Source organism: Diaphorina citri, unplaced genomic scaffold (assembly GCF_000475195.1).
Source record: "Diaphorina citri unplaced genomic scaffold, Diaci psyllid genome assembly version 1.1 scaffold110, whole genome shotgun sequence".
NCBI lineage: Eukaryota > Metazoa > Arthropoda > Insecta > Hemiptera > Psyllidae > Diaphorina > Diaphorina citri.
In genome coordinates, this window is record NW_007377547.1 from 66927 (window position 1) to 83708 (window position 16782).

The 16782-nt window shown below is 39.0% G+C and overlaps 1 protein-coding gene across 1 annotated transcript in view; it reads left to right on the forward strand.

Annotated features, from left to right (window-relative positions):
• Nucleotides 1-5577: 5577 nt before the first annotated feature.
• LOC103524642 (serine/threonine-protein phosphatase 4 regulatory subunit 1-like) overlaps nucleotides 5578-16782 on the forward strand; it is a gene marked incomplete in the record, with an annotated part of 34448 nt that continues 23243 nt past the window's right edge. The window contains 1 exon segment of the mRNA XM_026819996.1: nucleotides 5578-5753.

A 16782-nucleotide genomic window follows, 5' to 3' on the forward strand; every position in this document is an offset into this window, starting at 1 on the left:
ATGTGCTACATTATGTCCAGTGTAAATCATAACTGCCGAAAACGACACTACTAATGCGTTTGAGGTTTTAAATTTTTACATACACAATACTCGCTAAAAAATGATCCTTGTCATAGTCCGTAGGAAGCAAAACATGTTGAAAAAGTCACCTGTGTTAATGAATTTGTCTTGGAACGACTTCACAGAGCGAGCGAGAGAGAAAGAGATTCCCCGAGAGAGAGATACACAATACTCGCTAAAAAATGATCCTTGTCATAGTCCCTAGGAAGCAAAACCTGTTGAAAAAGTCACCTGTGTTAATGAATTTGTCTTGGAACGACTTCACAGAGCGAGCGAGAGAGAAAGAGATTCCCCGAGAGAGATATACCAAAGGAATGTAGACGCAGGGTACAACAAGTGATACTTGGAAGTTTCTTCTCACGTTAAATAAGGTCTCGTGAGGCCAAGAACCGAAGCAAGTGAACCTTCAGGTCTCTGGGTTTGGTCTCCGAAGCTTCTTGAGTCTCTTGTCCTCTTGGCGAGTTCCGAGAATTCGGTCTGACCACTAACTACTTACTCTGCAGGTCTCTTCTATTGGACAGGAATGCCGACTTTACTGTTTTTTTCTTTCTATATTGTTTCTCTCCACATGACGATGTTGATGCCTTATGCAGAAATATTAGCAGGTAGCAGCTACCTACCTGGCCAGTCCAGGTTCACATTCCTTTGTAGCCTGGGCTCGTTTGGAATCCGTGCCACTTGTGTATATTGGCTCTGTCTTTACTTTGTACAATGGTAATGTGTGCATAGGACTGATAAGTCCCTTCACTCCAGCAGTAGGCTACTTCTATTATTGTGGTCAAATTCTCAAATTATATTGAGGATAAAATTCCATACCTCGGCTGATCCTCGTTTCCGGGCGGGACAGGCTGTTTTCTGGGTTTTCACATTGGCATTGCGATGACTATGGGTTTCCTCGAAATTTAATGACGTCATTAATTCTAAAATTGCATTATTTCTATGACTCACGCGATTTGGTCTGAAATTTTAAAATGAAGTTCTGGATGAGTCAGAAGTAAATTGAGGTTTCAGTTGGGGCAGAGGAAGCGCGGTACATTCCATTGAATCCATTGATGGAGAAGAAATTATCTAGTATGTATCTATGTTATGTAGGGGCGCTTTGATCTTACCTAGTTTCGGTTTCCGAAGGAGTGTTTCCAGTCGTCGATCGACATTATGTAGACTACCTCGACACCAAAGAAAAGCAGAAACCAGAAACAGAACTCATAGTCATAACTAACCTCTCCCAACAATAATGACACCACTGTAGTCACTTGACACGGGTTGTTGACTATGCACATTACCGCTCATTATGACTGTGCGCAGTATCATCGGTTTGTTCGCGATATTCGCAGTTATAAATTTTTTAGTTTCTATAGATTGTATAGCTCACAATTTTTACCTGCGGCGCTGTTCCTCATTCTTTTCGTGTTAACCTTCATCCCCCAGGATACACGGGTTGTTGACTATGCACATTACCGCTCATTATGACTGTGCCGTCTGATAGTGATGATGACTGAATGCTCCGCTAATGTCGAATAATCACGATGGATGACTGGGCCATTGTCCTGTACAAATACCAATGTATCAATGCCATCATGTTGAAATATTTGGAGATATCACAGAGAGGAGAGAGGGATCAGAGAGAACCTTCCAGTCTGAAAAATATTCTGTGTCATTTGGATTACTATTTTATTTTGATAACTATTTCTTGGATAACTTTCGACCGCAACCATACATCAGCTCTTGTGACTTTCTTGGTGAAGATATGTGTACGTCACACCTCTCCTACCCCAACTAAACTTTTTTGGTCCAATTAGTGAGATTTCTGACTAAATCTTGTGAACGTTTTAAAGTCTGTCAAACCCAAAAAAAGGGACCAAAGAAAAATATTAAAATTGCATAAACGAAACTTTTCCTCCACAAAGTAATCGCTAATTGCATTTTGTAATCCGAAGTCCGCCAATTACATTTTACTATGCAAAGTCCGCCAGTTACATTTTACTATGCAAAGTCCGCCAGTTACATTTTGCAATCCGAAGTCGCCAATTGCATTACTTTGCAGTCCATACAATTTCCCGCGTTCTATATTCGGTTCGACTAGATATCGTGGGTTGAGTGAGTTCACTTGGTGTACTCTATCCGAGCACGATTCTGGTGATCTTGAAATTTTCCAATGTGATGCAATAGTCTTGCCTCAAGGTTACTGGATCAGCGACCTCCTCGTATAACTCTTCATAGTCTTCATATCATTCCTACCAAGGTTCTCGAGTTCTTCTCACACGATCCTCTGTTCTCCTGAGAAGTAGTGGTTCATTTCTTTGCCTCCTCCAAACTTCTTGATTTGAACTCTTGTTTTATTTGCCTCTCGGAACATTTCGATTGGTTCTTCTCATACGATCCTGAGAAGTAGTGGTTCATTTCTTTGCCTCCTCCAAACTTCTTGATTTGAACTCTTGTTTTATTTGCCTCTCGGAACATTTCGATTGTTTGGAATTCTTTCATTATTTTTATTTTCCTCTACAAATACAAACTTCTTGAATGTGTTGAATTCTTTCGTTATTTTACCTTCTCCAAAGTTCTCAATCGTGTGTGTTGGGTGAACTTCTCTTTCATTTTCCTTGTCTCAACTTCCATCGCGAACTCTTGGAGTATTTCTCCTAGCGTTTAGCTTCCCCGTGATGCTTAGCACTGCGCTATGACCGGCCTTGAACTCGAAAACATTTTTTCCCTCCCAAAAATATTCGTGTGCGTGTGTGCTGGCTCGGTGTACTCGTAGGTATTCTAGAATGAGTGCTGGTACTAGTTTAGCCTACTACCTAGCTTTTGATTTCGCAAGTTTTATGTTCAATAGAAATCAGAGCACTAAATTTGGTTCTTCAACTGGAGGTGATAGTTCAGCAGATGCAATTCCATTTTTCTTGATTCTTTAGAAAGACATTAAAAAAAAGCATCCTTCAACAATTTACCAGTAAAATTCCAGCTCCTGGAAAGCATATTTAAAGTAGCTCATCCCCAAAGGGGATTTATTAGATTTAGCAAAAGAAGAGATGAGAGTCTGACTTTTGGGATTGAGGCATATTTCGACTTGAATCACTTAAAACCGTACTCCGTAACATCTTTTTTTGACTCGGCTTACAGTCTTGGCACCGTTGTAAACATCCTGTATGGAAGCCACCATGATGATGATGCAATACAACTCAATCATAATTTCATTCTTATTTGTAACACACGGAAATTCTTGATATCCCGCGCTCTCCCTCTCCCGTCACCTCATGTGTGTAGAAGTCTATTCGAACTCTGAGATGTGTTCTATATCTGAAGAAATGCAGCTGAAGCAATGAATGTTGGATGGGATTTTGATCTTTCATAGTGTGGCTCAACACAAACATATTCAAGTCGGAACTCGTGGAAATGTTTTCAAAATTTCGAATGGAATGAGAGTTTTCAAATTTGAACTGATAAAAAAGTTGAATGAAAGGAATGTGATAAGATGTTTCAAATTTGGACCGACAAATATAAATTTGAATGCATTAAAAAAAAAAAAAAAAAAAAAAAAAAAAAATCCGGCAAGAGAAATTGCACGCTAATTATGTTGGTATCCTCCCTGTTAGAAGTTCTCAGTCAGACCTAGAAATTATAGACCTATTTTACATAATTATTGATTGATGATGCTATAATGATGATGAAAATCAAATCACGTACTCATCCCTGATGTCGAGATTTATGATGTTATATTTTGAACTCTCTCACTGAATGCATCTCAAAAATAATGTAGTAGACTTAGTGGAAGGTAAAAAATCTTTATATCTTTATAAAAAAGTTTAACCATGTTTGTTCTTGATACATTTACTAAAAGCTACAAAGAAAGCAGCAGGGACTATTTGAGGAAAATTTTCAATCGTCTATAACTCAACATGGAAATTTACTTTTCCGAGTTCCTAGATTCTTCAGATAAACTTCATTTGCAGAGATATATTTCTTTTTCATCTACATATGTAAGGTAAATGTATTATTCTTACCAAGTTGCTATTATGTATGTTTTCACATGGATAGATCAGTTAGATGCTATAATGATGATGAAAATCAAATCACGTACTCATCCCTGATGTCGAGATTTATGATGTTATATTTTGAACTCTCTCACTGAATGCATCTCAAAAATAATGTAGTAGACTTAGTGGAAGGTAAAAAATCTTTATATCTTTATAAAAAAGTTTAACCATGTTTGTTCTTGATACATTTACTAAAAGCCACAAAGAAAGCTGCAGGGACTATTTGAGGAAAATTTTCAATCGTCTACAACTGCACATGGAAATTTACTTTTCCGAGTTCCTAGATTCTTCAGATAAACTTCATTTACAGAGATATATTTCTTTTTCATCTACATATGTAAGGTAAATGTATTATTCTTACCAAGTTGCTATTATGTATGTTTTCACATGGATAGATCAGTTAGATGCTATAATGATGATGAAAATCAAATCACGTACTCATCCCTGATGTCGAGATTTGTGATGTTAGAATTTGAACTCTCTCACTGAATGCATCTAGTGGTCTCCAGACGGTCTGACAGACCTAGAGCTGACGGCCTGAGGGCGAGTGGCAGACATCTATATTCCTACAATATCATGGGAAAACTTTGAACTACATCTTTCTGACTCCCTATGACTTCTTGTGGCGTGACGTGATGGTAGTGTGTTACTTACCTTAACAGTTGTTTCCTTCCCCTCTCCCGCAGGTTCGCAAGGCGGCTCAAAAGTCCCTGATCGTGCTTCTGGAGAATGACATCCTGGATTCGAATAACATGGATAGATCAGTTAGATGCTATAATGATGATGAAAATCAAATCACGTACTCATCCCTGATGTCGAGATTTGTGATGTTAGAATTTGAACTCTCTCACTGAATGCATCTAGTGGTCTCCAGACGGTCTGACAGACCTAGAGCTGACGGCCTGAGGGCGAGTGGCAGACATCTATATTCCTACAATATCATGGGAAAACTTTGAACTACATCTTTCTGACTCCCTATGACTTCTTACCATATTTCTTGTAATTTCACTTTTTCCCCGCTCAAACGGGGTCGGTATTTTGTGTCCAGTCTTTTCCGGTCTCCTCTATTTTGTACCACATTTCCAGATAACTCCTTGCTATATCCTCATTCTTTTCCTTCTTTGACTAATATTTTGACCATAGGTTTGAAGTTTGGACTTAATTTACTCATTTCCCCTTCATTTTCATAAGTGGAAGGTCCTCATCGATTTTAGAAAATGGGAATTATGAGACAGTTTCTGCTGTTGTCAAGTACTTACTGAGTTGAAATTGGTTACAATATCCCTTAGAGACAGATTGAGCATTAGGGCTCAGAGTTGAATGATGATACATCACAAAAGTCATGCGAGACAGGAGTCTATGAACTAAATGTTTTGATTTCAAACTTGTGATATCTGAAAAACTCTCTAAGACTGATCTTTACAACGAAAGAGCACATGACTTCTCGTGGCGTGGCGTGACGTGATGGTAGTGTGTTACTTACCTTAACAATTGTTTCCTTCCCCTCTCCCGCAGGTTCGCAAGGCGGCTCAAAAGTCCCTGATCGTGCTTCTGGAGAATGACATCCTGGATTCGAATACCATCGAGCACATCGTGTGTACCCATGTGGTGTCTCTCACGGATCAGGAAGACGAGGCTTACCATATGAGTGCCGTCGAAGTAAGTAGCCTATCCTCCTCCTCCTCCTTCTGTCTTTATCTTCTCCTTTTCCTCCTTTCTATGGTTCTCTTGGTTTGTCTTCTCGTTCCTCTCCTCTCCCACCTCCTTAAGTACTTGGTTAATAGAAAGTAAAAAGCATACAACAACAAAGCATGAGAATATCGCACATCTAAAAAAAAAAAGTCTAGAGGTTTTGCCATGGCCCAGTCAAGTACATAGAGTTAGTAGACTCTTTCAAGCTTGTTACTTGTTAGTGAAGACCAATATTTATGGGTATATTGAACCCTGGGTAACTAGTAACATTTTCTAACATGGAGCAAAAGGGTCACACCTCAATGAAGGTATTTCTACGTTCTTCTTACGTCTGTATTTATATCATAACCTCTTTTCCCCTCTCCCTCCATCTTCCCCTACTTTCCTCTCCACACCCCTCCTAGCTGGGGTGATGGGGTCTCTTCCTGTGTTGCAATGTCATTGGCTTGAAGTTTTATAAATAGGGATCGGAAGTGAAGGATATATGCAAGCTGTGCTCTGCTCGTACTGTGTGACTGTGGATAAATATGTTCTTATACAGTGTGGCACATGGAATCACACGCTAGTGGCTAGTGTGTACCATATTTCTTGTAATTTCACTTTTTCCCCCGCTCAAACGGGGTCGGTATTTTGTGTCCAGTCTTTTCCGGTCTCCTCTATTTTGTACCACATTTCCAGATAACTCCTTGCTATATCTTTATCTTCTCCTTTTCCTCCTTTCTATGGTTCTCTTGGTTTGTCTTCTCGTTCCTCTCCTCTCCCACCTCCTCCTTCTGCCTTGTCTTCTCCTTTTCCACCTTTTTATTATTCTCTTTTTTTATTTATCTTCTCCTTGCTCCATTTCTTCTTTGCCTTTTCTTCTTCCCTCCTCTTCTATGTACCTATCTTTTCTGCCTTTTCTTCACTTCTTTTCCCTCTCCTTCGCTTTCTTCTTTACTTCCTCCTACTCCCCCTCCTCACCCCGTTTTCTTTTCCTCCTCTTCTCTCTCCCTCCCTCTCTCCCTCCCCTCCCCTCCTTTCCTCTGCTATCTCTTTCTCCTATTCCTCCTTTCTGTCTTTTACTTCTTTATCCTTAAATAAAAATGATTATTTGTATTTATTTTAATAGGTGTTTTATAATCGGTTTACCATCTTTTTTACTCTCTCTAAGCACAGATTATTTGTTTATCAAATTTTCGATACTCCTAGAGATTATTTATTTATTTATTAAGTATTTTATTTATTTTAACATTTTTCCATGTAGGTACAATTTCTAGACTGGCATTGATGATGTTCATTGTTTTATTATTATCTTTTTACTGATGGTAATGGCGTACTTCCAGAGAAAATAAATTTGTGTGGATAATGTTCGTTCTCAGAACGGCCGGCTTTCTCCTATCCTGTCTTCCTTCTCTTCGATTTCGGGACGATAAGACCTTACAGTTCCTTCTATCAAAATCTAAAAAAAAAGACGCACAGATTCCGGAGATACAATCAGACTCAAAGCCATGGGATTAGAACTGTTTTCACCGGAGCGCCATAATATACCAAAAGTAAAATCAAAACATCATGCACGTTCGTCCCACACTATTTATTTCCATTTACAATTTAATACTAACGCTTTGTAACAACTCTGCTTCAAAGTTTTTCATATTATCGTCATTATTTCGTGTGGTATTCGTGTGCGTTCTGTTGTACATTTTGTATAGTGTATTATATTCCTCACAAACTTTTCTCCTCTGATGTGAGTGAGTTACGAAAAAGAACTACTCGTCTCACGCTCGTCATTATTTCGTGTGGTATTCGTGTGCGTTCTTTTGTACATTTTGTATAGTGTATTATATTCCTCACAAACTTTTCTCCTCTGATGTGAGTGAGTTACGAAAAAGAACTACTCGTCTCACGCTTTCCAGGGGACTACTCAGTCGGTGAGTCTCAGATTCTAACATCTGTCTCTTCAGCTTCCTAGAGGTATAGGGAATTTGTTTTGGACATCTAACTCACTCTTTAAATCCCTATAAGCTGTAGGGCGGTAGGGAGTGACTCATTGACTGAGTATGAGTAGTCCATTGAAAAGAGCCATTTTTTTTTGTAACTCACTCTCTTGAGGCCCGTTCTCACTTGTGAGTTTCATTCAATTTTTTTTCCGAACGACGTGTGAACGGGCCCTAACCATCTCCCCCTCCCACCCCACCCCCGTTAGTCGTTGGCCCGTGTGATCGTGTCGAAAGAGCACGATATCAAAAATTTGGCGACGCCCAGCACCCACCCAGATTACTTTTGAATTTGGGGGCAGTTTTGAATGTTTTTTTTTCTATTATTTTACATTTAGAATTTGAGGGCAATTGTGATTTTCTTTGACAATTTCTGTTTTGTCTTTGTCCATTGACTCTTTGACTAATCTGTCCGGTGCTTTCTCTCGTGTTTCAGACAACTGGTGGGCAGGACAGCACCCGAAGCTTTGGTGTCGGTGGCAGATTCCTCATTCGATGTGGCCCGTATTCTGCTCATACTCAACAAGGTCTCCAACGATCCAGGTAATGATCTCCAGGTGGCATAAAGGTTCAAGTGACCGCCAAGGACGTTCTGGCCGTGCGAAAATCCTGCTCAGTCTGGTCCTCTCAGGCCTGCCACGCACTGTATTATAGCCAGAGACTTGGACTACACAAGTACACAGGCTAGGCCCAAAGTGTGACAGACCTTAAGACCCTGCGCTTGTTAATTGACATGTTTGCCTGGTTTTCATGTATCTGCGCTTGAAAAAATACCTTACCTCCAGCTTTCAGAAATCAACATGTGACTGCAAACCCCGGCTTGGGTAGCAGCCATCAATGGCACATTATTGTTATGAATTTGATGGCACATTCGTTCTCTTTTGACAAAATTTTTGATGGCAAATTCGAGGAAATCAGGCTGTATGTCGTAAATTATTATATTCTGTGTCATTTGGATTACTATTTTATTTTGATAACTATTTCTTGGATAACTTTCGACCGCATCCATATACATCAGCTCTTGTGACTTTCTTGGTGAAGATATGTGTACGTCACACCTCTCCTACCCCAACTAAACTTTTTGGTCCAATTAGTGAGATTTCTGACTAAATCTTGTGAACGTTTTAAAGTCTGTCAAACCCAAAAAAGGGACCAAAGAAAAATATTAAAATTGCACAAACGAAACTTTTCTTCCACAAAGAAATCGCTAATTGCATTTTGTAATCCGAAGTCCGCCAATTACATTTTACTATGCAAAGTCCGCCAGTTACATTTTGCAATCCGAAGTCGCAAATTGCATTACTTTGCAGTCCATACAATTTCCCGCGTTCTATATTCGGTTCGACTAGATATCGTGGGTTGAGTGAGTTCACTTGGTGTACTCTATCCGAGCACGATTCTGGTGATCTTGAAATTTTCCAATGTGATGCAATAGTCTTGCCTCAAGGTTACTGGATCAGCGACCTCCTCGTATAACTCTTCATAGTCTTCATATCATTCCTACCAAGGTTCTCGAGTTCTTCTCACACGATCCTCTGTTCTCCTGAGAAGTAGTGGTTCATTTCTTTGCCTCCTCCAAACTTCTTGATTTGAACTCTTGTTTTATTTGCCTCTCGGAACATTTCGATTGTTTGGAATTCTTTCATTATTTTTATTTTCCTCTACAAATACAAACTTCTTGAATGTGTTGAATTCTTTCGTTATTTTACCTTCTCCAAAGTTCTCAATCGTGTGTGTTGGGTGAACTTCTCTTTCATTTTCCTTGTCTCAACTTCCATCGCGAACTCTTGGAGTATTTCTCCTAGCGTTTAGCTTCCCCGTGATGCTTAGCACTGCGCTATGACCGGCCTTGAACTCGAAAACATTTTTTCCCTCCCAAAAATATTCGTGTGCGTGTGTGTACCCTAGTGGACTTAAGCCCTTACCCTAGTGTTGTACCTTTTGTTGGTCATTTACCAAATGTCGAGTTAGCCATTGAAAAGTCTTTCACCCCCTTCGTTCAGCGATTTTTGCGTTACCCTATAAATTGACAATTTCCCCCTTCTGTTCCCCAATTTTCGCGTCACCCTATAAATTGATAGTTCTGTTGACATTAAGATAAAAAGATTGAGTACCTTTTGTTGATCATTTACCAAATGTCGAGTTAGCCGTTGAAAAGTCATTCACCCCCTTCGTTCAGCGATTTTTGCGTTACCCTTTAAATTGACAATTTCCCCCTTCTGTTCCCCAATTTTCGCGTCACCCTATAAATTGATAGTTCTGTTGACATTAAGATAAAAAGATTGACGTACCCAGTGCAGTGAGTGGAGTGACGTTGCTGTGACGTCACCATTGGGAATTGTGTGTCCTATTGCATACCGTACTACTGACTGTGCATTCGATGCAAGGTGTAATGTGAAACCTTCAGCTACTGCTACTCTCGTAGCATAAGAGCACAACTCGTGCATAATGTACATCTGCAAAAAATATCTGTTATCTGGATTTCTAATAAGTTTAACGGTTTTAATTGATTATTTAGTGGGGGTGTTCAGTCAAGTTGTCGGTTTTAACTGTACTTGAATGGCCGGCCTAATGGTACTAACTTCTGTATTGAGGACAGTACTGCAGGAGTTGGTTGTAAGCAAGGAGCTCAAGTAGTGGAGGGAAGGTACCCTATACCTCATGTGTTATAAAAGCGTATCCTTAAAAAAATGTAAACAAACCGCCATGTTGTGCTCATAAGGGTGGCGCGAATTTCAAATTTCGAGAACCATCGGGTTTATTATTGCATGATTATGAACTTTTTTCACAGAAGAGCTTATTTGATCAATAATGATGAAATAATTTCCTCAATAATGATGAAATAAGCTCTTCGTGCTGTTATTTTACTGGTTTTGGTTTTCAAAATTTGAAATTCGCGCCACTCTTATGAACACCATGTTGTGCTTTTTTCATTTTTTGGAGGATACACATCGGGATCGTTACTTCCCCTCCCCTACCTTAAAGCTCCATGGTTGTAAGGACAACGCCAGATTTCCCAGGGTTGAAAAAGATGTGGAAAATTGTAGAGCGGTTCTCCGAAGCTCCATAGTCCATACCTACGATCAGATATCACGGAGTTTTGGGACGTTTTTCATATTTCCTTGGTGTTAGGAGCTAGACCGGGAGTTGTAGACCTTTCGATTAGACTCTCATAAGTTACCACTAACAGCATTTTTATTTTTATCGTCCTATTTAAACTTTTTTTTTATTTTTGTCGTAAATCTCAACTAATTGCTTTTATTTTGTTCCATTTGCAGAGGTAACCGTGCGGCTGGATTTGGCCGAGTCTTTGCCGCACATCTGTATGACATGTCACTCGCGAGAGCAAGCCGCCCCTCAGCTGCGACCCCTCGTCCTCTCCCATCTCCTGCCCCTCAATTTGAGACTCCTGGGAGACCGAGATATCAAGGTAAGTGCCCCCCCGCCCCCATGCCCCGTTATAGCATCAGCCCCTGGCTAGGGTGATTGCTTTGGGTTTTTTTTTTTGCGTTATAGCATCAGCCCCTGGCTAGGGTGATTGCTTTGCTGCGGACGCCTACTGTCAGTACAACTAAGTCCAATTCGAGCTGTAAAAAATATTAAATAAGAACTCTCCTTTTTCTCCATCTCCTTTTCCCGTGTCCAAACAAGGTCGACGTTTTACGTCAGCTTCTCCATTAGCCCTAGCTAGGGTGATTGCTTTGGACTGAAATTTGGTTTTGGCTACAAATTTTACGAGTGAATTTTTTCAAGCCCTTCGCACTCAACCGTTGCTATTTCTTTAGCAAGGGAAATTGCAGGCTAATTAAGTTGGTATCCTCCCTGTTAAGAGTCCTCAGTCAGACCTAGAAATTATAGACCTATTTTACATAATTAGTGATTGATGATGCTATAATGATGATGAAAATCAAATCACGTACTCATCCCTGATGTCGAGATTTATGATGTTATATTTTGAACTCTCTCTTTTTTGTGTTTTTCTTGTCTTTCCCTTATCCCCCCATGTGATGTCTTTTTTGTTATCACCCCAAACCTCTTTTACCACACCAAATGTTCTGAGTTTTTCCCAGTAGTTGTGTTTGTCCTAGTGTTTCTTCTAACTCTTTCCCTTCTTTTTATACTCGTTTATTTTATTTGTTGAACCTTTTTACTATTATTATGTTAGTAATTTTATTATCATGTTAAATTTATGTTCTTTTTCATATCTTTCCATATCGTTTCCTTTTCCATTTTTCTGATTTATTATTAATAATATCTTTTTATACTCGTTTATTTTATTTGTTGAACCTTTTTACTATTATTATGTTGGTAATTTTATTATCATGTTAAATTTATGTTCTTTTTCATATCTTTCCATATCGTTTCCTTTTCCATTTTTCTGATTTATTATTAATAATTCTTTCTTCCGTTGTTTTCTATCATAACCTTTTAAACTCTTTCATTCATTTGCATAATCTTTTATTTTATTTACTGTCTCGAATATTGTATACTAATGCTTTGGGTTTTCCTTCGTTCCTAATATGTTGTTGATTTGATCGAATATTTTCATGGAATGTCTTTTATTCACACTTAATCAAAGCTGACTGAAATTTTTATGATGCACAGAACATCAATTTTGAATTCTGCTTTAGAGAGGGAGTAAAAATTAAAATTTGGCTTTTGGGTCCCAAAGGAATTTTGCAGGAGGGGGTTTTTCTGGATCAGCCAGTCTTGATCGAATTTTCCCTTGCACTCACTCTTTTCGATTACTATTGAACTTGGAAGTTTCCATATTCTTTTTACTTTCTATTATTAACTCAAGTCAATTTTATTATTGTCTTTATTTACCCTACAATTACTATTGAACTTGGAAGTTTCCATATTCTTTTTACTTTCTATTATTAACTCAAGTCAATTTTATTATTGTCTTTATTTACCCTACTTTTTTTATTGGTGTTATTTAACTTATCAACTTTATTCGATGTTTACCCAAGTATTTTATTCTTTCTAACCTAAGTACCTAGTGTCTAAAAACTTTTGTCCATTCATTGATATTTATCGACATTGATGTTTTGTTGCAAATAATATTCATGTCACTAGAGTTCCTTCAGGATGTGTTTCTCTAGAATCCCATTGCCTGACATTGTATCTCACTAGAAATTGTTCACTAGAACTGGTTTGCACTGTGGTGTGAAAGTTTGATTTGGTTTTTGACGGGGGGGAAGGGTGACATGAGTGTGTGTGGTGTGTTCTCTTTAGTTGATTTGCTACCCACCCCCAGCAATGTTCCCATGAAAGACTTGGGTAAGTGAGATTGAGCCGAAGGTGATTTTGTCGTTCCTAATATGTTGTTGATTTGTTCGAATATTTTCATGGAATGTCTTTTATTCACACTTAATCAAAGCTGACTGAAATTTTTATGATGCACAAAACATCAATTTTGAATTCTGCTTTAGAGGGAGTAAAAATTAAAATTCGGCTTTTGGGTCCCAAAGGAATTTTGCAGGAGGGGGTTTTTCTGGATCAGTCAGTCTTGATCGAATTTTCCCTTGCACTCACTCTTTTCGATTACTATTGAACTTGAAGTTTCCATATTCTTTTTACTTTCTATTATTAACTTAAGTCAATTATTGTCTTTATTTACCCTACTTTTTCATTGGTGTTATTTTAACTTATCAACTTTATTCGATGTTTACCCAAGTATTTTATTCTTTCTAACCTAAGTACCTAGTGTCTAAAAACTTTTGTCCATTCATTGATATTTATCGACATTGATGTTTTGTTGCGAATAATATTCATGTCACTAGAGTTCCTTCAGGGATGTGTTTCTCTTGAATCCGATTGCCTAAAATTGTATCTCACTAGAAATTGTTCACTAGAACTGGTTTGCACTGTGGTGTGAAAGTTGATTTGATTTTTGACGGGGGGAAGGGTGACATGAGTGTGTGCGTTGTGTTCTGTGTTCTCTTTAGTTGATTTGCTACCCACCCCCAGCAATGTTCCCATGAAAGACTTGGGTAAGTGAGATTGAGCCGAAGGTGATTTTTTTGATACAAGTCTCATTTACGTTGTCTTTTCTGGGACCTGCTGGTCGTTTCACCCCCCTAATAGCCCTCGCTGCTTGGATTGTCGTGTGTGTTGTTTTGTGTATTTTTTTGTGTTTTTCTTGTCTTTCCCTTATCCCCCCATGTGATGTCTTTTTTGTTACCACCCCAAACCTCTTTTACCACACCAAATGTTCTGAGTTTTTCCCAGTAGTTGTGTTTGTCCTAGTGTTTCTTCGTGTTTTTCTTGTCTTTCCCTTATCCCCCCATGTGACGTCTTTTTTGTTACCACCCCAAACCTCTTTTACCACACCAAATGTTCTGAGTTTTTCCCAGTAGTTGTGTTTGTCCTAGTGTTTCTTCTAACTCTTTCCCTCTCATACCTGGGAGCACGCAGTTTTTAATGCCCGATCTCACCACGGAGAGTTTTCAGTTAATCCACAGAGTTTAAGAAATACTGGCCTGTGTAAATCAAATGGGTGACGTCAAAGAAAACCCTTGCTTGACCACTAGTAAGATCGGCCATAAAAGTTGCGCGTCTACACATGCATTGTTTTTATAAGCCTTTTATAAGAAATCCTAGGTCAAACCGCTTACTGGTTGTGTGAAATGTACAGTGAGCTGTGATTCCGCTAGGATGTGCATTGTAGATATCCCCGACAAGAGAAGGGAGTGAGAAGAGTGTAGACGCTGGTTAGATACTTGCTTACCACGCTACTGGTCTTGGGTTCGAATCCCCACCACATACATGAGATTGATCTAGCGATTTGGGGGGGTGCAGCCCCCGTTCTTCAAAAAATTTCTCTCCCTCCCTTCTCTCACCCTCACCACCTTGGCGCTCCGGGCTTTACGAGCTCTGTGTCGTGAAAGACATGGGTAGTGAGATGGACAATGTTACTCTCACCAATCTCACTACTTTGTCTTTCATGATAACGGACGCTCTACCACCTCTGGCCCGGACAAAGGACATCCCCCGCCCAAAAAGTGGGCAAAATGTTTTTGGGCCAAGAAGTTTCCCTTCAGGTACGTATGGCTTTTTGTTGACTTTCACCCTAAATTGACACTTGTTTTATTTCTCTTTTTGACCTTATGCTTAATTTTACTATTTTTTTGTCCTTTCTTTTGACTATTTTTGTCGTTTATTATTATTACTTTTTCGTTTTATAATAGCTTTTTTCTTTCTTTCGAATTTTTTCATGTGATCGTCTTTTAATTTCGAAGTGTGACTTTTATGTATTGTTTTTAACATTTCCTTCTTTTTGGCTAATTTTCTTTTTTCCTACGTTGACTTCTACTTTTTGGCAGACTGTTGGTTTTCCAAGATCGATCAGGATAGGCAAAGGCACTTTTTTTGTACAAATTTTTAATTTAAGCTGGTCAATTTTGTTGTTTTTAAAACCTCGGCTTTATTTCTATTGTCTAGATGTGAATAATTGCACCTTTTCTTCCATCAGCTCATTTTCACCACCATGTATTTTTTTTTCTTGTATATGTTTCAAGGGTGTTCACATTTTTTATTTCTTTGTTGTTTCATTCGTTCTCTTTTGTCAAATATAAATGTACCCATATTCCGTGTTAACTAAAGTGCAGTGCACCCCCGGAGAAAGTTTTAAACCCCATAACTTCTGGTGGTGTTTTCCTTTTCTAACAACTCCACGGGATGACTGGTGCCCGTCCTCTACGATCAAACCTTTGCTGGCTCTCTTCAGCTCTGGTTTGTTGGCTGCTGGCTTTTTTCAACTGTGCTGTGGTTGGCCGCTGGCTTTCTTCAGCTGTTGGCCGCTGGCTTTCTTCAGCTGTTGGCCGCGTGTGTATTGGTAGTGCCGTCAAAGTTGTCCTGTCATAGAGATTTTGCCTAGCACTATCACAGCCAGCTTTGATGAGCATCACTAGTACACCCATCTCATCACTCCCCCCTCCCTCCCTGCTCACACACGATTGCGAGAAGGGTAAGTATATGTCTCTTCTAGACTTGGGGCGGCGAAAATTCCAATTGAACCAGCAGTTTGAGGCCCGTCTCATATTGGACGCGTAGACGTGCGACTTTGAGTAGTGCGTAGTCGCCTGCAAAACCAAACCTATGGAAATGATACACGAGTCTATAGACTCTATATATATATAGATGGTCTCTATCATTCTCATTGGTTTTGCTGGAGCCTACGCGCTACTAAAAGTCGTGCGTCTACGCTTCCAATGTGAGACGGGCGACCTTTGTGTCCGAATCGACATTAGAATCATCTCTGTTTGACTGAATCGAAGATCTCGAATGAATCTTCATCCTGGCCTTTTCCATAGGGCCGGCGTTTCCTGTCAGTATCTTCCAGAGAGCCCTTGTTGTGCTGCCGAATGAACAGTGTGCCCAGATTCCGGTTAACTCGTCAAAGTGGTGTGTGACTATGGCGAGGTTTGATTTGGGTTCTCAGGTTCTGCTGTCTCTCTGTCAACTCAACTTCTCTAAAGTGAACGTTTAACTGACGTCAAGATGTCAGCCTTTTTTTTTTTTTTTTTTCTTTTTTCTTTTTATTACTACAGTATAGCGACTATACTAGTTTTTAGATATTTTCTTCCCTTCTTGAAAAATAAATTGAATTTTGACACGCTCTTGAATTAAATTTTGTGTCAAATTTTGGCCCACATTAGCTTTTTATTAAAACAGTTATTGCAGTAGTTTTATAAAATACTCGTACACCTACAGACCTACACCTTTTATTGAGATAAGATCTTGTTTGTTTTGTACTATTATTTTAATTGGTTTTTAACACCCCTTGTTTGATCATCAGTTTCAATCACGCGAAAAGAGAAATATGTATAAGGCTTTTTTTTAAAGTTTAGTATTATTGTTATTATTTATTTTTAGAATAATACATAACACACATAATTGACATAATGTTCCTCCGTCAATTTTTATTTCTCCCTCTGGCCCCAACCTCCCCTTAACCTTCTGGTTCTGGGAAGGGAAGCCAGCCTCCCTCGGGAACTCCGTTGTTAATCTTAACACTA